Source organism: Spermophilus citellus, assembly GCF_964194105.1.
Source record: "Spermophilus citellus genome assembly, chromosome: X".
Classification (NCBI taxonomy): domain Eukaryota; kingdom Metazoa; phylum Chordata; class Mammalia; order Rodentia; family Sciuridae; genus Spermophilus; species Spermophilus citellus.
Genome location: NC_138190.1, coordinates 12,765,429 through 12,786,153, shown reverse-complemented (window position 1 = coordinate 12,786,153; position 20,725 = coordinate 12,765,429). Strand labels below are relative to the sequence as shown.

Genomic DNA, 20,725 nt, shown 5'->3' with positions numbered 1-20,725 from the left:
AAAACATAACTGACAGCCCAGAGTCTATTAAATATCAGCAAATTATTTGCTAAAATAGCCAGCACAAATCAATGAACAAGGGAGTTCATGCTAAGTAATGTTGAGATAACTGGACAACTGTTTGGGGGAAATGAGACAATTTAAGTCCCATCTTAGAACAAATACCAAAAATTTCTGAATGAATATAAGTGGAATTATTTAGGGTACACTATTTTTTTACCCAGATAATGGGAGACATCACAACAACGAAGATTGATAGATGAAACATTACAAAGATTAAAAACTAGGCTAGGGCTGTGGCTCAGTGGCAGAGCGCTTGCCTAGCATGTGTGATGCACTAGGTTTGATCCTCAGCACCACATATAAATAAATAAAAATAAAGTCCATCAACAACTAAAAAAAATTTTTAAAAAGATTAAAAACTTGGGGCTGAGGTTGTGGCTCAGTTGTAGAGTGCTTGCCTAGCAAGTGTGAGGCACTGGGTTTGATCCTCAGCACCACATAAAAATAAAGTCCATCAACAACTAAAAAAATTTTTAAAAAGATTAAAAACTTGGGGTTGTGGCTCAGTTGTAGAGTGTTTGCCTAGCATGTGTGAGGCACTGGGTTTGATCCTCAGCACCACATAAAAAACATAAATAAAATAAAGGCATTGTGTCCATCTTCAACTACCAAAAAAAAAACAAACTAAAAAAAGATTGAAAACTTATCTACATAATAGCCAAAACTCATGAAATGCAAATAAAATGAGGAATATATTTGTTATCATTATGGAATATATTTATTGTGTATTAAATACAGGATACATGTATACTAATAAGATGCAAACACTATAATTTAACTAAAAACTGGATGAAGACAATAAACTGACAATTCCCTTTGAGACATAAGTAGTGAGCACACAAAGATGGCCCACCTTCCTAGTAATCAGAGTAATACATTTTCAAAATGAGATGAATAGTACTCATGAGGCATCTACTATCTTGGATTCCATATTTGGAGTAGTAAGCAGAATATCCTTTTTCAAATCAAGTCTGTCAACGCGTAAATGTTTCTGTGTCTGCCCCAGAAATATTATAGCTGTGTATTTATTATGAGAAATAATTATTAATGGAGAACATTTATATATACAAAGATACTAATTGTAAGTGTTCTTTATAACAGCAGAATGTGGAAATATTCTACACTTTCAATAATAGAGGAAAAATCAAGTATCTGATAGTGAATTCACTTAATAAAATTGTATACAACCATTGAAAATGTTTATTGTGATTAGGTGATATTATTAGAATGCAGTGGGAAATACTTATTATTTAAAGGTATTATGAGACAAAAGAAGGACTAAAATTATATGTGATATTATTTCAGTTGAGTAGATACTATAAAGAGAAACATTTGAACAAAATATACAGATTATTGAAGGTGGTTATGATTGAATGTTTACACTGAAGCTAGAATAGCCTTTTATGCTTATAATTGCTAAATGAGCATTATAATGAACAATTCATTTTAAAAGCATAAATTACATGTAATCTGCAGTACTTTTACATAACTGTAAATTTTTCTGAAGCAGTAAGATATTTTTCAAAAGGCCATTTCTATCTCATCTAAAATTTCTCTTCTTCAAAATCCAAGGATCTATATAATAGAAGGTATGAGAGATAATCCAGGATAGTGATGGTCCACAATTTATGCTACATTCCTGTCAAGTTTTTGGACCTTCCATTTGAGGCAGGATGTCAGTGAATGAGAAACCAACTCTATCCCCTCATCCCTGCTACCACTATCTTGACTCAAGCCTTCATCATTGCAACAGCCTCTTGTGGTGCTGGGGATTGAACTCATAAGCTTTATGCATACAAGGCAAGCACTCTACCAACTGAGCTATATCCCCAGCCCTTGCAACAGCCTCTTTTATCTGGTCTCCCGGCTGCCCATCTCACCTCCCTCTGCATGGACCAACAGAGTTCCTCAACTCAACTCTTTCTTTGTTTAACGTTATCTAATTGTTCCCCAAAACTAGAAGAAAAAGCTCCTACTGTGAACTGTGCTACTATAAATATTGGAATGCAAATATCACTATAATATGTGGATTTCAAATCTATCAGATGATTCCCAAGGAGTAGAATAGCAGGGTCATATAATGGTCCCATTCCTAGTCTTTTTTGTTTTGTTGTTTTGGAGGAGCCTCTATACTCTTTTCTGTAGTGGTTATACTAATTTGCAGCCTTACCAACAATGTATCAAAAGTGTTCATTTCGCCCCACATGCTTTGCCATCACTTATTATTATTTATATCCTTGATGCTTGCCTTCTAACCTGGGTGAGATGAAATCTCAGTGTAGTTTTGATTTCCATTTTCCTTCTTGTCAAGGATGCTGAATATTTTTTCATATATTTGTTGTCATTTGCATTTCTTCTTTTTTTGGGTGGGTACCAGGGATTGAACTCAGAGGCACATGACCACTGAGCCACATCTCCAACCTATTTTGTATTTTATTTAGAGACAGGGTCTCACTGAGTTGCTTAAAGCTTTGCTTTTGCTGAGGTTATCTTTGAATTTGCAATCCTCCTGCCTCAGCCTTCCGAGCCACTGGGATTACAGATGTGTGCCACCATGCCCAGATTGCATTTCTTTTTTTAAGAAAAGTCTAGTTCATTTGTCCATTTATTGATTGGTCTATTCGGGTTTTTGTTCTAAGTTTTGAGTTCTTTATATATTCTGGATATTAATCCTCTGTGTGAAGAGTACCTGGCAAAGATTTTCTCCCATTCTGTAGGCTCTTTTCACGCTTTTAAGTGTTTCCTTTGTTGTGCAGAAGCTTTTTAATTTGCCATCCTATTTACTGATTTTAGGTGTCCATCAACAGATGAATGAATAAAGAAAATGTGGTATATACACACAATGGAGTTCTATTCAAAGATTTTCTTTTGCTAGTAAATAGATGGGACTGGATAACATCATGCTAAGTAAAATACATCAGACTCAGAAAGTCAAGAGTCAAGGGCCAAATGTTTTCTCTCATGTGGAAGCTAAAAAGAAAAAAGGAATAAAAAGGGGAGTCTCGTGAAAATAGCAGGGAGATCAGTAGAGTAAGGGGGAGGGTTCTGGCGGGAGGAAAGAACTGTGGAATGAAATGGAGCAAATTATGTTATATGCATTTATGAATATGTCACAATGAACCCCACTATTATGTATAATTACAATGTACCAATTTAAAATAAATAGAAGGAAGACCAGCAGAGTAGTAGGGTGTTAGAGAGAGGCAGGAGGAGAGGGAAAGGGAAAATACTGAGAATAAAATGGAGCGAATCATGCTATATGCATTTATGAATGTGTCCAGTGAACCTACTATTATATATAACTATAGTGCACAAATAAAAAATACATATAAAAAGAAAAGCTCTGGGCTGGGGTTGTAGCTCAGGGATAGAAATTGCATACGTGAGGCAATGGGTTTGATCCTCAGCACAACATAAAAATAAAATAAATAAAATAAAGGTAATGTGTCCATCTACAACTAAAGAAATATTTTAAAGAAAAAGAAAGAAAAGCTCCTTTACAGAGCAGACTAAGAGCCTCATGTGACCTCTAGCTTCCTTTTTCCTTCTCCTCTGCTATTCCTTACAGCCTCTACTACAGATTCACAAGATACTTGCAGCTTCTAGAAAATTCTGCATCCAGGCTTTAGTGCCTGTGGTTCCCCTCATGTACAATAGCTTTTCCTTACACTGGAAAACTTGTGTCCATCTCTGAGTACTCAGTAACTGTCACATCTCTGTGCAACGTTTCCTGACTTCTCTGCCCCATGCCATTCCTCACTCTTCTCATCCAGCAAAAAGCCCACTTGCTAGGTGTTCACCTAGTCCATTTCAAAACTCATCATGTACAACATAATATCACAATGTATTATTAACAGTTTATTTACTCATATGTCAGTGACCATATATTAACCATCTCTCTAACTGAAGTCTTTTGCTCAGTGACTGGGTAACCAGTAGGTGCTTAGTAGATGTTTATTGGATAAATGAATGAATCTGGTAAGCATGTGAAACTAGATTTGAGGAGATGCTGTGTTAGAGAAGAGGGTATAGATAAAATAGGGTATAGATGGGAAATTTCCTTGGTCATTATTTAAAAATCACCAAATATTAGAATTACAGATCTTCAAAAATCACCCTGACCCACCCTAGTAGATTCTGTTGTTGTTCTTTCCTGCTCTTGGGGAATGTTCTTCCTTCCCTCCACTTTACTAGGTACCCCTTTAACTGTATGAACATGATCCTTCCACATTAATTTCAGTCCCAAAGCACCCTCTGCCCCCCTTCCTAAGCCCAGTCCTGCTCTTCATAAACTCCTTCCTCTTTTATTCCTTTCCTCTGCGAGAGCAGCCGCTATGGAAATGCAAAAGGGTGCCACTGTACATTTCTTTGGGAATGGGGGCCATGGTGCCTGTTTATTATGCATTAATCTGAATCAATAAAATAGTTCCTGAGAACCTAAGCACCTCAAAGGGCAGCAAATATGAATCACAACTGCCAGCAAGGATCAAACATTAACCCAGGGTTGTGATGAGGCCAAAAAAAGAAATAGGCTAGTAATTGCCTTTCAGGATATCAATCCCTAACTTATACACACATACACTCTCAACACACACAAAACCTTTATGGATCTTTCATCCATGAACTTGCCCAATTATAATTGCCCAGCTGTGTCTTTAGTTGTATTCAGGCTAGGTCCTGGCAACTGAGACCTCACATGCCTGATCCAAGAACTCTGACCAGTTATGAGATCTATAGAGAAAGTCTTTGTTACTGAAATGGTTGAAGACACATTCATAGACAAATATTTCCACAGGTACCATTACTTACTCAGGGCTCATTTAAAACCTCCAAAGCCTGAGTGAAACAAGCAGGAACTGGTACATGCTGTTGATAATCATTATTATCAATTCTCAAACTTGCATTGTGTATCTTTCTGCCCCTGTGCAGATTGGGTTCTTAATTTAACTCTTCTTTTTCATAACAGGAAATTCTGCTAGAAGGATTGGTACTACCAGGGCTGACTTCCAGTAGAACCTTTAGGAGGTTCATAGAAATTTTAAAAATTTTTAAAATTAGAAAGAAAAAAACTTTTATATTGAAGTAACAGTTTTAATACATAATGCTAATATATTCATCTTTTGCCAATGCAATTGTAAATGTAACTTTTCATATCTTTTATGGAGGAAGGAGTCCACAAGGCAAAAGTGTTCACGAAAGTCATCATTTGGCCCTGGTTACTACCAAACTAGGCTTGCCTCATATCACGGTTATAATACAGCCTTTCAAATACAAGTTTAAATTTCCATACTAGTTAAAAACCGTGCAGGAGGTTCCCTAGGTATTTCACACTCTTGTGGCCACCCCAAATTCTACAAGAGGGAAGTCATGATGAATACACACAGCGTTGGGAATTGAGGGGGTTTAAGCATACAAAGAACAGATAGATTCAACTGCTCTCTGTTCTGATGAAAGTAATTCCTGCTCTGCCATTCTTTCTGAAATATCTTCATCCTGCTTTGATTAATAGAAAAAAATCTTTACATCTTTAGGGATTCATTAAACCAACGTAGTTGCTTCCTTTGCTTTTGTAAAACATTTTAAAGATTTAACTTTTAATGATCAATAATACTATTGATACATATTATTTATTTACTGATCAGAAACCATATATTCACCATCTCTTCAGTTCCTAGCCTTGTGACTGGCAAACACTAGGTGCTTAATAAATGTTAGACTAACATGTGACTCATTCCTTGGGTAGAAATTAGATTCTGTCCATGGACTAATTTTGTCTTGACTAATCTCCCACTTTGCAAGAACAATCTTCGACCGGTATCACAATCGGCATTTTAGGGTGATCGCCTGGCCCTTCCCACCTCCCTAGCCTCCTGGGCTCTGTTCCTCTCTCTTTTTCATCCAGGGGTCTGGAATGGTCCCCAGCCTGCCAGGAGGCAGCAGGGTCCCTGATCCTCCTATCCTCCCGGGTTCGTCCTCCAGCCCCCGGCCCAGGGCTCCCCTTCCTCTTGCCACCCCGCGCCGCCCACAGCCACGCCCTCCCCGTGGGCGAGATCACCTGTCCCTCCTCCGCCGCCTCCTCGGGTACCCTTTCGCCCCCCTCCTGCTCCCCCTCCTCCGCCACCTCCCCCAAGCCCTCCCCTTCCCCGCCTCCTCCCACCCCTTGGTGTATATAGTAAAGGCCGGGCGCCGCACGCAGACACACACTCGCCCGGACACAGGCGCTCACACGCTCACGCACAACCGGCAGCAGCGGCGGCGACAGCAGCTGGTGACAGCGGCGACGGAGGCTCCCACCGCCGTGCACCCCCTTCAGGCGGCCGGCGGCGAGGCCAAATCGGAGACTTCCCGCACCCGCGACCACCCCGCGGCTTCCTGGAGGCGGCGGCCCCGATTGCGAGGTAGCGGCCGCGGCGCCCCCGTGCGGGCCAGGGTCACCCCCGCCCTCCCCAGGCGGACCTGCCACCCGGACCCAGGGGGCGCGTCGGGCTGGGCGCGCCTGGCGGGGCCCGGCGCCTGGGGAGGGGCCTGCTCCCGGGGGCAGGACGGCGCCCAGAGGCCCGGGCCAGCAGGGAGGGCCGGGCGGGGGCGGGGACGCGGGCCAAGGCCGCCACCCGTCAGGCGCGCCGGGGCCCCGCTCTTGCTCCAGGCGCCGCGCACTGGCCGGCGGGGCCGGGGACGGCCGGGGAGGCGGCGCCGGCCCGCGGGGCGGGGGCCCCGAAGTGGGTTTCGGGCAGCCACCCGCGCTGGCACCGGGCGCATAGGGCGGCGCGCGGCGGACTCCGTGCCCGGGCACCGCACCGGGCCGCCTCCGGATCTGCCATTCTGCCCCGGCCCGGAAAACCCGGCGCCTTCCAGGCCCTTCGAAAGATGGATTCTGTTGACGTATTTGGCGGCCCTGGCGAGCCGGGTGGAAAGTTGGGTTTTGCCAGATCGTGCTGGGCTCCTCTTTGTGACACTCAGCCAGCCCCGCATCCCCCTGGAGCCGGGTGAGTGTGCGTCGGCGCTCAGGGAGCCCGGTGCCCCCCAATGCCCAGTCCCGGGGTGGCCGCACCAGCTCGGGCTTTCTGCCATGTTAGGCACTGAGCAATGTCCTCGCTGCATTTTTTTGCATGCGTTTCAGTGGCGCCTTTTGCTGCGGAGGGAGTTATTGCGTCTCTCCGCGTTGGCTTTTTCGGGGTTGGGGTTGTGCTCTGTGTGTTTGCTTGTTTGCTGTTTAAAGCCCGACTATTGTTCAGGATAAGCTCCGCCTGGGTGGGGAAATGGCATCCCACCACAGTTGCTGGCGAGGGGTAGAAATGTTGCCAAACAGCTGCTGCTTTGTGTTTCCCTATCAGAAGTCCCTGGAGTAGGTTTGGGGCACGACGGATGGATGGAGAGAGGGATGGGGTACGAAGGAAGAAGGTGGCTTTGGAGGAGCGGATTGTCACCCACCCCCCTGGCATGCAGTCAGCCCTCCTTTCTGCCTGCCAAACTTTTATGAATATTCCTTTTGTGGCGGGGGGAAGCTTAATTGAATTTAGCCTATTTTCTAAGGAACTGCAACCCGGCTTTAACAATGGTTTGGGAACTTAATCAATGAGAAAGGCAGGGGAGGAGGAGGAGACGCTGACACCATATGGGGATGTGGCTGCTTCTTGCAGAGTCAGGTAGAGGAGAGGTGGGCTGGGCAGGGTGTAGCGCCGGGGTGGCCGCGTTCCCGGAACTGTTGGTAGCTCTTACCTGTGCCCACTAGTGCCACCCACCCTCGTGCCCCCACCTTCTGGGCTGCCCAGAAACTGGCGATCAGGCTTGAGAGGCAGCTTGCGGCAGCGAGCGGGCCAGCCCCCGTCATCTGGCGTTTTTAAGGATGTGTAAATATTTTGCTGAGGATAAGTGACATCAACAGAATGATATTCCGCAGAGCCCGGGTGTACGGCGATGATAAATAGATACGGCCAAACAAAGTTTTGATAACCGCGTATTCTCATGGCTCGCTCTGTTTCATTTGGGTCTTTGTTTTTGTTGGTTTAGCATTATCTCGCATCCTCTGGTGTGATCCCTTTATTTAGCTCATTCTTGGACGGTCTCTTTAGAACAGAGAGAAAAGCAGCCAGCAGGGAGAAAACAATTCTTAGCCTTAACGTGCATCAGGCAAGGTTTTCTGTGCTTTTCCCAGGGGCTCTTTCCCACCGTTTTCTAGATGTCTCTCTTCCTCCTTTTGAGTCCTCAGAATTGTTTGTTGGTAGACCAAGAGACTTCGGCTAACTTTGCAAACGCTGTGCGGCAGTACCTTTTGTTACAGTGGAGGAGTGGTGGTGTGGGAGGGGGACACTAAGGAGGCTAGTGGGTGGCAGAGCCCCTCCCCAGTGCCACACTGCACTTCCACCCCCAGCTTTTCGTACAGTTTTCTCCTCAAAGGGCAACATGAGGCTGTGCCACTTGCAGAAGCCAGGGGTGGGCTGGAAGGCACAGCGTCGTAAGCCTGGTGGCATCCATTTCTCTGCCTTTTAGACGCCCAGAGACCCTCCCCCACCCCACTTACCCCACTCCCTCCACATATGCACAGTATCCTGCAAATGGACACTTGATTCTCATCCTGACAGATGCCCACTAGAGGCGTGTCCAAGGTGGACTTGGCACTGTGAACCAAGTCAGACTGGAACTTTGGGGGACTGACTGCTTTGGCACCAACCTGGGGACCATTCAGCCATCCTGAGGGTGCTTTTATTATTCAAAGCATCCTAGACCTCGTGATAAGGTTTGGCCAGGGAGAAACTGCTCATCTCGGGAACAAATGAGAAAACAGTTTTCCAGGTGAAGCCAGTTGCTGGCATGACGACTCAGTTGGTGCGCAGCTGGGGCAAGAACTGTAAAATAAATTGTAAAATCGTGTATCCAGACCACAGAGGCACTGAGACCATGTGAGCAGCAAGAAGGAAAAAGCAAAGGCTGGGAGGTTATATGGCCAGGTGTTACCTGAAGGATTCTAACACCAGCAGCCAGAGAGCTCTGCCTATAACAACCCAGAAACTGAGGATAGGATTGGTCTCAAATCCCTTGACCCAGATTGGTGATATTTTGTATGTACAGATAGCTATACATAATGTGCTCCAAATCCACAATAAGAAAATACCAACTGTCTGTTCTCTAGCTCCTCCTCTAACCTTAGATTTTGTGGGAGGAGGGAGGCAAGTGGAGGAAAATAAATTGGGAAGGAAGCTAGCATTTATTGTTGCCCTCTGTCTGCCAGGCACCTCACATGTGGGAAACCTTTTCAGTGACCCTGTGACCCCTAAGAAAGCATTATTTTACAGATAATGCTCAGAGAAATTTCCAGTCACGAGTCTGATTCCAGACTTTGGTGGTTATGATTTAAAGGGGCAATATGTCCTCTGCCCCTTCTCAAAGTCTTTTATTTATTTCTCCCAACAGGCCAGAATCCTCAGTCCATCCCCCTTCATAAAATATGCTACCTAATTGGTGTGGGGGTGGGGTGGGGTGGGGGAGGAAGCCCACCAGTGAGGCAGCCCAGTTACCCATGATACGCATTTATGTTTCAGGTGTATAGATCCAAAATGGTGCCTTTTCATCCAGGAATTCCCAATTCCCTATTGTTGCTAGAGAGCTGAGTGACCAAATGATGAAGCTATTGGAGTGAATGGTGATGGGGAGAGAGCTGTCAATCATTGTCAGGAGAAACCCCGGGGTTTGTGTGTTTGCTGGGAACTCAAAGAGTTCCTGGTGTTGTGCTCTGAGCCCTTGGTGGCTTCACGCTGACAAGCCCCAGTTTGATCCTTAACAACATCCATGTGAGATGGGTATTATCAATGGCAACTTTCTAGATGAGGAAATGGAGGTTCAGACAGGTTAAGTGATTAGCCCAAGGTCGATGGTGAGACCAAAGGGAATGAGGTATTTTTTATTTGTTACTGTCTCAAATAAATAAACATTAAATAAAAATGAGTAGGGGACTTGCTATGCAGATGCATCATCAAAGCAAATCCCTAGCCTCCTTCCAAACAGATGGTATGGTAGCCTTTTACCCTCTAGAAATTCTGGAGCTATTGGGAGAGCCAGGATTTGAATCCATATGTGAGGGGCTTCTGATTCTGCTCTCTCTGATCAGAATATGAGGGGGACCCCAGAGAATAAGGCTCTTCTGGAAGGGGGGAAATGGCTAAATTATACTTTCCCCATGCACAAAAGCCTGCATGGGATTCTGAATTAAGCTTGATTTGGGGATCAGGGTGACATCTTTGCTGTAGAGTTGGCAGCTCTTGTCTTGGAGAATGCCTCTGATTACCACTTCTCCCTCCCACCTGACCGTCTGCCCGGGTGCCCATCATCTTGTTGTTTCCGGATTCAAGACCTCTCCTTTGTGGCTCACAATTTTTGATGAGCCTCTTGAGTCTGCTGCTCCCCTGCGTTCTGATGGCAGCTGGTGAGGAGGCGATTTTGGTGACCACATTAGTATTTCTGGATTTCACACATGACCCTCCTTCTCTCTCTGGCCAAGAAAACACACAAACATACAAACACACATGCATGCTCAGACACAGGCACATATAATTTGATCATGTTCTGTATCTGCTTCACCAAATTAGATTGCAAACCCAGAATTGTTACTGAAAGAAGTACATGACTTTGGTGATCTGTCCTAGCCCTTGCCCTGAACAAAACAGGAACTCAGAAGGAGGTGGCTCAACCAGTAGATGCAATGTTCATACCTGTTGGCCTTTCCACAGCTGTGGGACAATTCCCCCACAATGTAGGTATGGTCGTTCATAGTCTATTTGGGCTGCTATAACAAAAGATCATAAACTAGATGGCCTATGAACAATGGAAATTTATTTTTCACAGTTCTAGGAGCTGGGAACTCCAAGATCAAATTGCTAGCAAGAGGCACTGTTTAGTGAAGGCCTGTTTCCTGGTTCATAGATGGTGACTTCTTATTGTGCCCTCAAATGGCAGAAAGGGCAAGCAAACTCCCTGGAGTCTCTTTCATAAGAGCACTAATCCCATTGATGAGAGCTCTGCTCTCCTGATCTGATTGTGTCCCAAAGTCCCCACTTCTTAATCCCATCACCTTGAGGATTAAACTTTAAACGTATGAATTTTGGAGGGGATACAAACATTTAGACCATGCATGGTTCCAGGGCCTTTCATAAAGCCCATTTTAATCTGCATTTAGAGGTAGAGCTGGTATACTAGAATATCCCAATCCTGGTAGTTGCAATTTTTGCTGTCATAATTAGCTCTAATAACTCAATAATTATAGAGAATTTTGGAGCATGCCCTATTTAAACCTGTCACTCCCCTTTCCATGGCCTTTTGGTCTTTCAGCTTAGCACTGTGCAGTAGAAATTCCTATGGTGATGGAAATGTCTTATATCTTTGTTATCCCATACCATAGCTGTTAGTTGCATGTAGCTATGGAGCACCTGAAAGGCACCTAATCCAAATTAGGGCGTGCTATAAATGAAATATAAGCATTAGATTTTCAAGATTTGGTACAAAAAAAAGCTTACTGATAATTTTTGTCTTGATTACATAGAGAAATGATATTTGGGATATATTGCTAAAGATAATAGAGCATTAAAATTAATATTGTCTGTTTATGTTAATTTTTAATGTGCCTACTAGAACATTCTAAATTACATAGTTATTTCTATTAGCACTGCTCTGGAGCACACTAGTCACCAAACTTGTGATGTCATGGCTTCTTCAGATGTGCTAGGGGCATAAATGCCCTCTGTCTGGATGGTAGATGAGAGGCCTGGGGCTGATTCAGTAGCCACAACAGCCTGGTGTCAGATGATTTTGATTTTCAGCAGCTGGGGTGGTATTTTGGGGGGTCCCCATCAGGCTTACCCATGAGCATATTTGTTTAGTTGTGTTCTGTGAAGAATGTGGGTCCCAGAAATCTAATGGAGAGAGCAAGGCAGGGGTAGGGGAGCAAAGACCAGGCTGGCTTGAACAAAATGGCCTCTTGTCTTACTCTTTCCACCACCCAGCCCACTCCAGGCTGCTGTTCTTATCCTTTGGAGAGTTGTCTCCTGCCTGGGCAAGTGATTTCCTTGACACCTGCCCTCTTAGCAGCTTAAAGCAATATCCTTCATAGGGATTTGTGCTTAGAGAATAATGTCCCAAGGAGACACTCTCATGCTGAGAGTGGATTACTTGGGGCTGGGGCCAACCTTAACGAAGAGAAAGAAGAAAAGAGAATATACACAGTTATTTCCTGACAGCTTTATGAGAGCAAGAGCAAGGATATAAATACAGTTTCTGTCAGGGTGACAGAATGCATGCAGAGAAGCCCAATGTCACACATGCAAAAGTGCTGCAGGTGAGGATACCTGATTAAAGGGAGATATGGGGAGAGGGGAGATGATTTTGGCTGGCAGTGCAGTATCATCTCAGTCATGGCCATGCATTCCTGGCCCTTCCCTAGGCGCTGGGCATAGCATGAATAGACAGAAAGGGATGGAATAATGAACTTGGGACTGTGGTGATTTATAGGTCAGGCGCCTGTGGCTGTGGCTCCTGAGGGGGCTGCCCCCACAGGGAACCCTTGGCTGACCTCCTTGGGCTCCTCGGAAGGAGCTGGTTTTGTTTCCCATGGCAGAAGCAGACTGTTTACTGGAGCACAGGAAGAATCCGACATTCTGGTGAAAAATAATTCATTAACAGCCAGGGTATTACCAGTTCCCTGGAAAAGCTCCTCCAGCTGCACTAGAGCAACTGTTCTTTTTCAGCAGCAGAAGCAAGCCTCGCTGGCAGCCAAGACTGGGTGTGTTGGGGCATTTTTGTTGTTGTTGTTTTTTTTGCCTTTGTATGTACAGCCACTTTTGCCTTGTAACTCGGAGAAAAGAATGGAGGTCTGGAAGGGTCGAAATGGTGTTAGCCGTTCTTTCCTTCATGATTTAAGCCTGGAAGCTTTAGGCTGACTCTAAGAATGTAGGTTTTTCCTGATCACAGCCCACCCCCAAGCTGGGGTCACTGCAGTCACACAGAATGTTCCAGAACTAAAGGAATTTTAGGGAATGGCAGCACCTGCTCTTAAGATCCTCTGAAAGCAATTGGCTGGAAGATTCCCCCCCCCCCACCACCACACACACCAGGCGGAAAGTCCTATCTTGGCAGTGTGGAATTCTTTTGCTTACTATTAATTGGCACAGTGGGGCCAAAGTATGTGATTCATCATCCCAGTTTTGAGGGCATTTGGAAAGCCAGGCAAGCATAACCAAGAGAATGGGCTGCATGTTTTGCTCACTAAAGAATGATTGAATCTACAGTAAATAAAATGGAATGATTCAGGAAGCTTTTTATGCTCTGGAAAAATCTGCTTTAAAAAAAGGTTTTTGTCTTCTTGTTTGTTTTTTAATAGCTGGTGCTCAGAAGGGTGTACCCAGCTAGCAAGAAATGGGAAAGAATGGCATTTCCTTGTTTTAGTTTTTTTTAAACTCTAATTGCAGATTAAGATACAGTGTATTGATTTTAGATAATCACTTTATTTTATGAGATATTAATTTCCATCCATTTAGACTGATGAAATATGCATTTAAAATGCCCCACCATCATCATGGTTATTTCTTTAGTGTTCCTACATTTTGATTGAGAACCTATTTGATTCATGTGAAAAAAAGCAGTAAATACATCCTTGGTCTACAGATGTGTAAATTCACCTTAGGTTTTGAAGAAAATGAGGTCTTTTCCCTCTGGTGAAAGCCAAGTTGTGCCTGTTAAAGGCTAAGCATATTTGGCTTTATCTGGAGCACTGTCTCTCTGCCTTGGCCCTGTTCACATTTTCAGCCAGCCCATTCTTGGCTATGGGGGACTGTCCTGTGCACTGCAGGATGTTTAGCAGATACTCGCTAGATACCAGTAGCATCACCCCATCCCCCATCCTGGACCCTGCCAAATGTCCCCTATGGGACAAAATCACCACAGTTGAGAATGACTGGTCTAGACCAAAATTTAATAAGTACTTTGTGGTTTTCAGAAAATTCAATTGGAAATAATAAAAGACACAATTTTTCTCTCTGACTTTTATATATACAATTCATGGGGGTGATTAATTAACAGTTGGAAGTGGGTCATGTGCCTGATTTAATTCTAAGGTTGGTGGAAGGGTCCATATGATTGTATAAGCACAGAGTTCTTTTTTTTTAAAGACAGGCAATTGAAAAAGTCATAGGTAATTGGGGTGCACATTGTAAGAACGAGCAGCTTCTCTGGTTTTTCATAAAGAGAACAGGTTTATTCCTCCTAATTTCTTTTTCATATGCACCTGATTCCAGGCATGACTTCAAAGCCACTAGGCGTCTTCCTCCACCCCCGCCCCTCCCCACTGTCATTTTTCCTGTAGCATCTTAAGCCAGAGCCAATTAATTTAGCCCTTTAGTGTACTTGGGAGAGCTCTGCTCAGAACATTGTAACAGATTCATTTCAGACTGTGGCAACCCTTTTACCAACAGCTAAATTCCGTTTTTTTCTAGTACTGCTTGAGAAAGTCACTGGTGGATAGAGGGTGCATTTTGCACAATTATCGGACATTCAGTCCCCCCCCCCACTTCCAATTTTGTTTCCTCTTCACACATTATTTCCTTGCAGCAGCAATTCTGCTGGGGAAAGTCCTCCCGGAAAGAGACATGAACAGAACTCTTTCTAGCAGCTACAACCTGGTAATGTATACAGGCAGCAAGAGGAGACGGCATGTTGCCACCAGGACCAGACCTCAGCCATCTTCTTTCTGGCCACTTGAAAGCCTAGAAAGGAGGGTCATGCATACACAGGGAGGGTGTTGGGAGGATAAGCCCGAGTCCTGTGCGTGTGTGGAAACTGAAGGGGCATGGAAGGGGCAGGAGGAAAGCAGAGACATGGATCCATCATCATGCAGGGATATTGTCCCCAGGTCACTCCTGCCCTGCCTGTCTCTCAGAGTGGGATGGGTGTCTGGAGATACTGGTAGAAGTAGGGGCAGGTGCTCAGTGCAGAAATCAGTGGAGGCTGCTTCACTTTGCAACCATTTCACATAAACAGGCCTTTTCCAAAATGTGTCTGAGAAGTGTCATGCGCAGAGGGATTCCCTGGCAGGCTTAGCCAATGAGGAAAGATGGAAAGGTGAGCATTTAGGGGTGTACCAAGCCAGCAATATGCCTTCCTTGGTGAGTTCCAGCCTCACTTGAAGAGTACTTTGAGTCCTTGTCATCATGAAGGAGAGGCAGTGAGCTGGAGGCAGTAAGCTGGAGGGGATCCTCAGTGTGCTGGGCCCAGGCAGATAAATAATTGATTTGCAGCACGTGACACTTGGTCATTCTAGTTGCCAGCCCCTTGCAGGCCAGGATTTGGGTGATGGTTGCAACACTGGGAGAGGAAACAGGATCATAAATCTGGGCTTTGGAGGCCAGTCTTGTGGTGCAGAGGCCACTGGGGCCACCGCTGTGTCCTGTAGAAGCCAACAGACAGGTCCGAGTGGTATGTTGTTCCTCAAAATAATGGCAATGGAAATGGCTGTGAAAAACATTTAGACCCTTGTCATAAAAATGCAAACAGTCTTCCTGCTATAGGGAAAAGCTAAATAAACTCTATTGCAGCTGTATTAAGTAGAAACAGATTTGAAAATCGGGTGTTTTTTTTTTTTTTCCTAGACACTTATTTATAGCAGGTTGGGCAAAGGCTGCCACTATCTTTTGCGACTCCGGAAGAGTGTTTTCCAGATGGTCCTTGCTGTTTTTCTCTTTATTAAGCTTAGCTGAACACGGCCTCACTTGGAATGGGTCATAGAAACCAGTGTTATTTTTTTTTCAGATTACAATGGCCATTGATTGTCTAACAAATCAATGGATGAGAATGGATTGAGCATGTGCCGATGAATTTCCCTTTGCATTTTATAAATAAGAAAAATGTCAAGGAAAGCTCAAAATGGGAGTGCTCTTTTCACTGTATACAGCAAAGCTTTGAAGACAATGCAGGGCTACATTTCCTACTAATTTACATTTAATTTCTTCTAAAATAATGCTCTTCTTTTTTGCTAAAACTCTGCAACATTACTGTTTCCTTTCCAACATCTAAACAATGTCCAGATAAATTTCAGATTGAGCAATTAGCTCTGGCTGCAATTTCCTTTTATGAAAGAAATCACTAGCCCTTTAGACTGAATATGAAATTATTGAATGTGAAAATATCAATGTGAGACCATTTGTTCTAAGATCCTCTGTGACTTATCACTTAAGGCAGGGCAGAATGGGCCTTTTCTATCAAGTTGTATGAACCCATACCAGAAATCTTGAGCCACAGAGAGTTGGCTCCTTCCAAATCCCACATGAAGAATAAACTTGCTTCTTCAGAGGAGTTTGAGGGGCAAAACTGGCCTGTTGAATAGGAGTATCAAAGCATGCAGCCTCAACCCTTTATCTGTGGCTTTCAGTGTCAACACTACTGCCAGTTCTCATGGTCTCGAACCCCCATTATCCTCTCCTTAGCCCTACCCACTGCTACCATGAATGCAGGTCTCAGAAGACCCTCCTGGCCCCAGTCTCCTCCCTTCTCTACCTGATTCATGCTGTTGTTCCCTTAGCTGCCTGTGTCAGCTTCCTCTCACTGAAGGACCTCTCTCGTCTTTATCACTCTAGCTCAAGAATATTCAGTGACTCCCTATTTCCTGATGAAGTAGAATAAAACTCCACATATGAGGCCCTTTCTCTATTTTTCTAGCCCATTTTTCCCCGTGTGGAGCACATACAGGCTTTCAGTAGTGCATGATGGAAAGGTGTCTCTGGGTTGTACAACTGCTCTGGGCTGGGTCATGTTTGGTTTTCTTTATATGGTAGGGGGTAGAAGGGAAACCTAGAAAAGGTTATACAATCTTTTGGACATCTTTCTACATGAAGAAAGCTGAAGCCTTAGTTCTAATGAAAAAGATGGGCCCGGGGATTGTGGCATTAGTGGTTAACACACACACACACACACACACACACACACACACACACACACACATAACAGAAGAAAAAAAGAAAGCCCTTTCATAAAATGAGGCTTTCTGACTTTAAGAATTATAGCCTTAGTATAAGTCTCTTACTGCTCTGGGTTAGAATGCCACCCTTCTGGCCTGCTACCAAATAGGTATTGCTTCAAAATGGCACTACTGGCTTGTCCTGTCAAAAACAGAGCCATTTGCACAAGCTCTGAAATTTGCAATTGAAACATAGTGGCAAGAGTCCATAGTAGCCAATGCACACCATCCATTTTCTTAGGAAACATCTCTAATAACTACTCATAAAATCATAAGAGCAACAATTTTACCTATCATTTATCAAGTTCCTGGACAGTTATACCAGGTGATTTACATCTAATCTCATCTCTTCGCTCCATAACAATCATATAAGTAGATGGGTATTTTGAGCTTCTTTTCACAGAAGAGGAACTGGAGCTCAGAGAGGGTTAGTAACTTACACAAGATCATGCAGCTTATAGGTAGTGGAACTCTGATTTTATACAGCCTGGTTCAACAGGCCTTTCTTCAATGATGGAAATGTCCTCCACTGTCCAATATAGGAGTCATTCACTAAGAGTAGCTATTGAGCACTAGAAATGTGGCTAGTATGACTGAGGTCTGAAGTTTTAAATCTGTTGATTTTACATTGAAGTCACTTCATGTTGCAACTATATTGAACAGTGCAACTTTAGAATGTGCTTGTTCCATGGCTGCTTTCTGCCCCTCTGTATTTTATGTACTTCTGTCCCAGGATGCCCACCAACTTCACATCTCCCCCCCTCCACAATCTCGTCCTTTTCTCAGAGGCCCACAGCTCCATGGTTCTCCAGCTGGAGCATGCATTAGAACTGCGTCCAGCTGGCTCACATCAGCTGGCACAAGCTTCCTTCCTGCTGCCGTCCCAGAGAGCTGACCTTCCCCCAGCCCCACCTTTATTTGGGTGACAGTAGGGTTTGGCAGTTGTTCTTGAAGGCATCCCTTTTAACGTGGAACTCCTTGGAAAGTGATGGAGAGTCAGGAATGGGGTGAAGGAGGAGAATGGTGTCTAGGAATCGCCTGACCACCATGGTGATTTAGGGCAAGCCCTGGCACAGGTGCCCATTTGCTGTCCCATCTGCTGTCTCTGTGATTAAACAGGGACAGCAAAGTTAACTAGAAAGAAAACAAGTGAAGCAAGTGACACAAGCAGGTAATGAAGCTGGGTCCCCCCTTATTTCTTCACCCCAATTAAAGTCTTTGTCTGTTTTTTGGACAGGCAAAAGCCAGCTACCCTGGGGCAAGACTGGAGGCTGGGAAGGTCTGGAAAAGTCTCTGGAAAGGGTATTATGATGCTGAGGTTTTTTTTTTTTTTTTTTTTTTTTTTTTTTTTGGTTTAAGAAAATACAGGTGGGAAGAAGTAGCTGAGGTTATTCATGAAATAGCCACTCTAAGCCATTTTTGCTATGAGTATTTGTAAAATAAGAGTAACTTGGAATTGCTTTTTTGCCTAAGTGTACAAATCTGTGCTTTTTACCCAGAAGACATACACTCTCTTTTTTCTCTGTCTCACCTTCTTTTATTGTTTTTGGGTTTTTTTTTTTTTTGTGTGTGTGTGTGTTTGGAGGGGAGAAATCATGGGTCTTTTTTTTTTTTTTGCAGCTTTGTCTCAAACCAACATTCATTCTCTTGAGCCAGGCCCCACTTCCTAAAGCTACTTTAATCATGGCCTCTGACAATCCAACCCTCCTGGCCCTTAGCAATGTGCTCTCCAGCACTGAGATGCAGATGACTTGTTAAATAAAAAGTACAAATACAAAGGTTTCCCCCAATTTGTGTGTTTCCAAAAACAAGTCTTCAAAGGCATGAACTCAAGTCCTTATTTCTGCCATCACAGAGGTTCTGTCCCATTGGTGGCAAAACATCAACTTCTTGTGCTTTGAGTATTTCCATTTTCCTATCACTTGGCTCTGTGCCACCTACCTAATCTACAGCCCAACAAACCTGTGAGTCCCCAAGGTTGGCCCTCTCTCAATTTTATCACCATCACTCACCAGGGAATGAGGCCCATCTTTCTCTCTCTAGTTAACTTCACCTGTTCTCAACTCCCTGGTGGAGATTTGGAGCATGGAACTCTTCATCCCCTATCCATATGGGATACTACTGCAATGCCGTCAAATCTGTGGCTTGCCCCTTTCTTTCTGTAGAGAATGACACCCAGTGCTCAACCCATATCCTTCATTTCTTTTTACCACTTCTGTGGTTGGGGCCCAAGAACTCCATATCCTCAGTGTCCAAGATGGAGTTGAAGCACCTGGCTAAGAATTTAACATGGGTGCTTCCCCTTGAACCACACAGTCCATTTTAGAAATAGCTATTTCCATTTGCAGTTGAGGAAGCCTAGGAGGCAAACAGGCAAGTTCTAAGCCATGCACCAAAAAGATGGGCATGCCTAGATCCTAGTGGGTCTTATTAGGTGACGCAGTCTTGCTGGGCACAAATAACCCGGAGGTCACGAGCCACTTGTAGATTCAAGCAGGAACGAACATTATTTCCAAACTCACGCAAACGCCACCCACACAACCCTCCAGGAACTCCCTGCGAGCTCAACTGGAACTCAACGAACCCACACGAACTCTCTAGAAACTCTGTGAGAACTCAACCGAAACTCAACGGGAACTCCGTAAGAACTCAACTCAACGGGAACTCAACCATCCTAATGGCTCGCTGGCACCACCTCTCAACCACTCCCCCTGGCAAAACGCCAGGCGCCATCCCGACTCAGCTGAGGCTCTCAACAATTAGGCTTGATAAAGAACTTGGACTTCATCCTGAACTATTTCAAGGAGGCCAATGACATCATCTGATGTAGGTGTTTGGTCTTTGTCCCAGTGGAGAGTGAACTGGGGTGGGGGCTGGGAAGATGGGATAAGGAAAACAAATAGGCCCCATTGTGGTGGCCAGGAGAGGGACATGAGGAAGACATAAAGTAGGATAACAACCCTGGATGAGGAGATGAGCAGCTGGATTTGAAAATATTTAGGAGGCTGACTTTGTGGGACTTGGAAACTGGCTGGTCAGGAGGGTGAATTGTCAGAACACTCTGGTTTCTGTCTTGTAGGCCCCTCCCTTTGCAACCAGGAGTAGTGACAGCTGAAGCCTAGGGGAGTGGCCAAAAAATCTTGGGGTGGCCCAAGGAATCCTCTGAGCTCCCAATTCTGAAGAAAATGTGATGGAAACAAATGAATGGATGAGAAGAGCCTTTTAAAACCACTCTGGGGAGAAACAAAACCCGACCAGAGCCATAGCCAGAAGCACCTTCCTCAGCAGCTTTGAATACAAAGCTCTGAATACAGTTGAAAAATCCATACAATAGTTCAGAATCTTGAAGCAATGTGTGGGGTTTGATCTGCCCACCTGGGAGGAGAGGATTGGCTGGTAGCCAGCATGACCAGCCATCTATCCTGCTTTGCTTTGGATTTAGAGGGTTCCTGGAACTTGAGATTTTTCAGTTTTAAAACCCAATCAGTCCTGGACAAACCAGGATGAGTTGGTCACCTCACTGCCAGGAGAGGCATTGAAACATGGACACATGATCTGGGCAGGGGCCAAAGCAGCACAGACAGTTCAGCCTAGGGACTTGGCATAAAGATGCCACCATGAAACAGAAAGGCAGCTTGTGCATAGAAAAAAAAAATATCCCAAGCCCTT

General features: G+C 44.4%; 1 protein-coding gene across 5 annotated transcripts in view; it reads left to right on the top strand.

The window, feature by feature from the left end:
* Positions 1-6,247: 6,247 nt before the first annotated feature.
* RAI2 (retinoic acid induced 2) overlaps positions 6,248-20,725 on the top strand; it is a 62,452-nt gene continuing 47,974 nt past the window's right edge. For 3 of the 5 annotated variants that reach the window (XM_081276642.1, XM_081276646.1, XM_081276645.1), the window contains exon 1: positions 6,912-7,049. The gene's annotated coding sequence lies outside the window, so the exon portion shown is untranslated. Of the gene's footprint in view, positions 6,462-6,910; positions 7,050-20,725 lie in introns of those variants that run through there. The other 2 variants (XM_081276643.1, XM_081276644.1) reach the window with 2 other exon arrangements.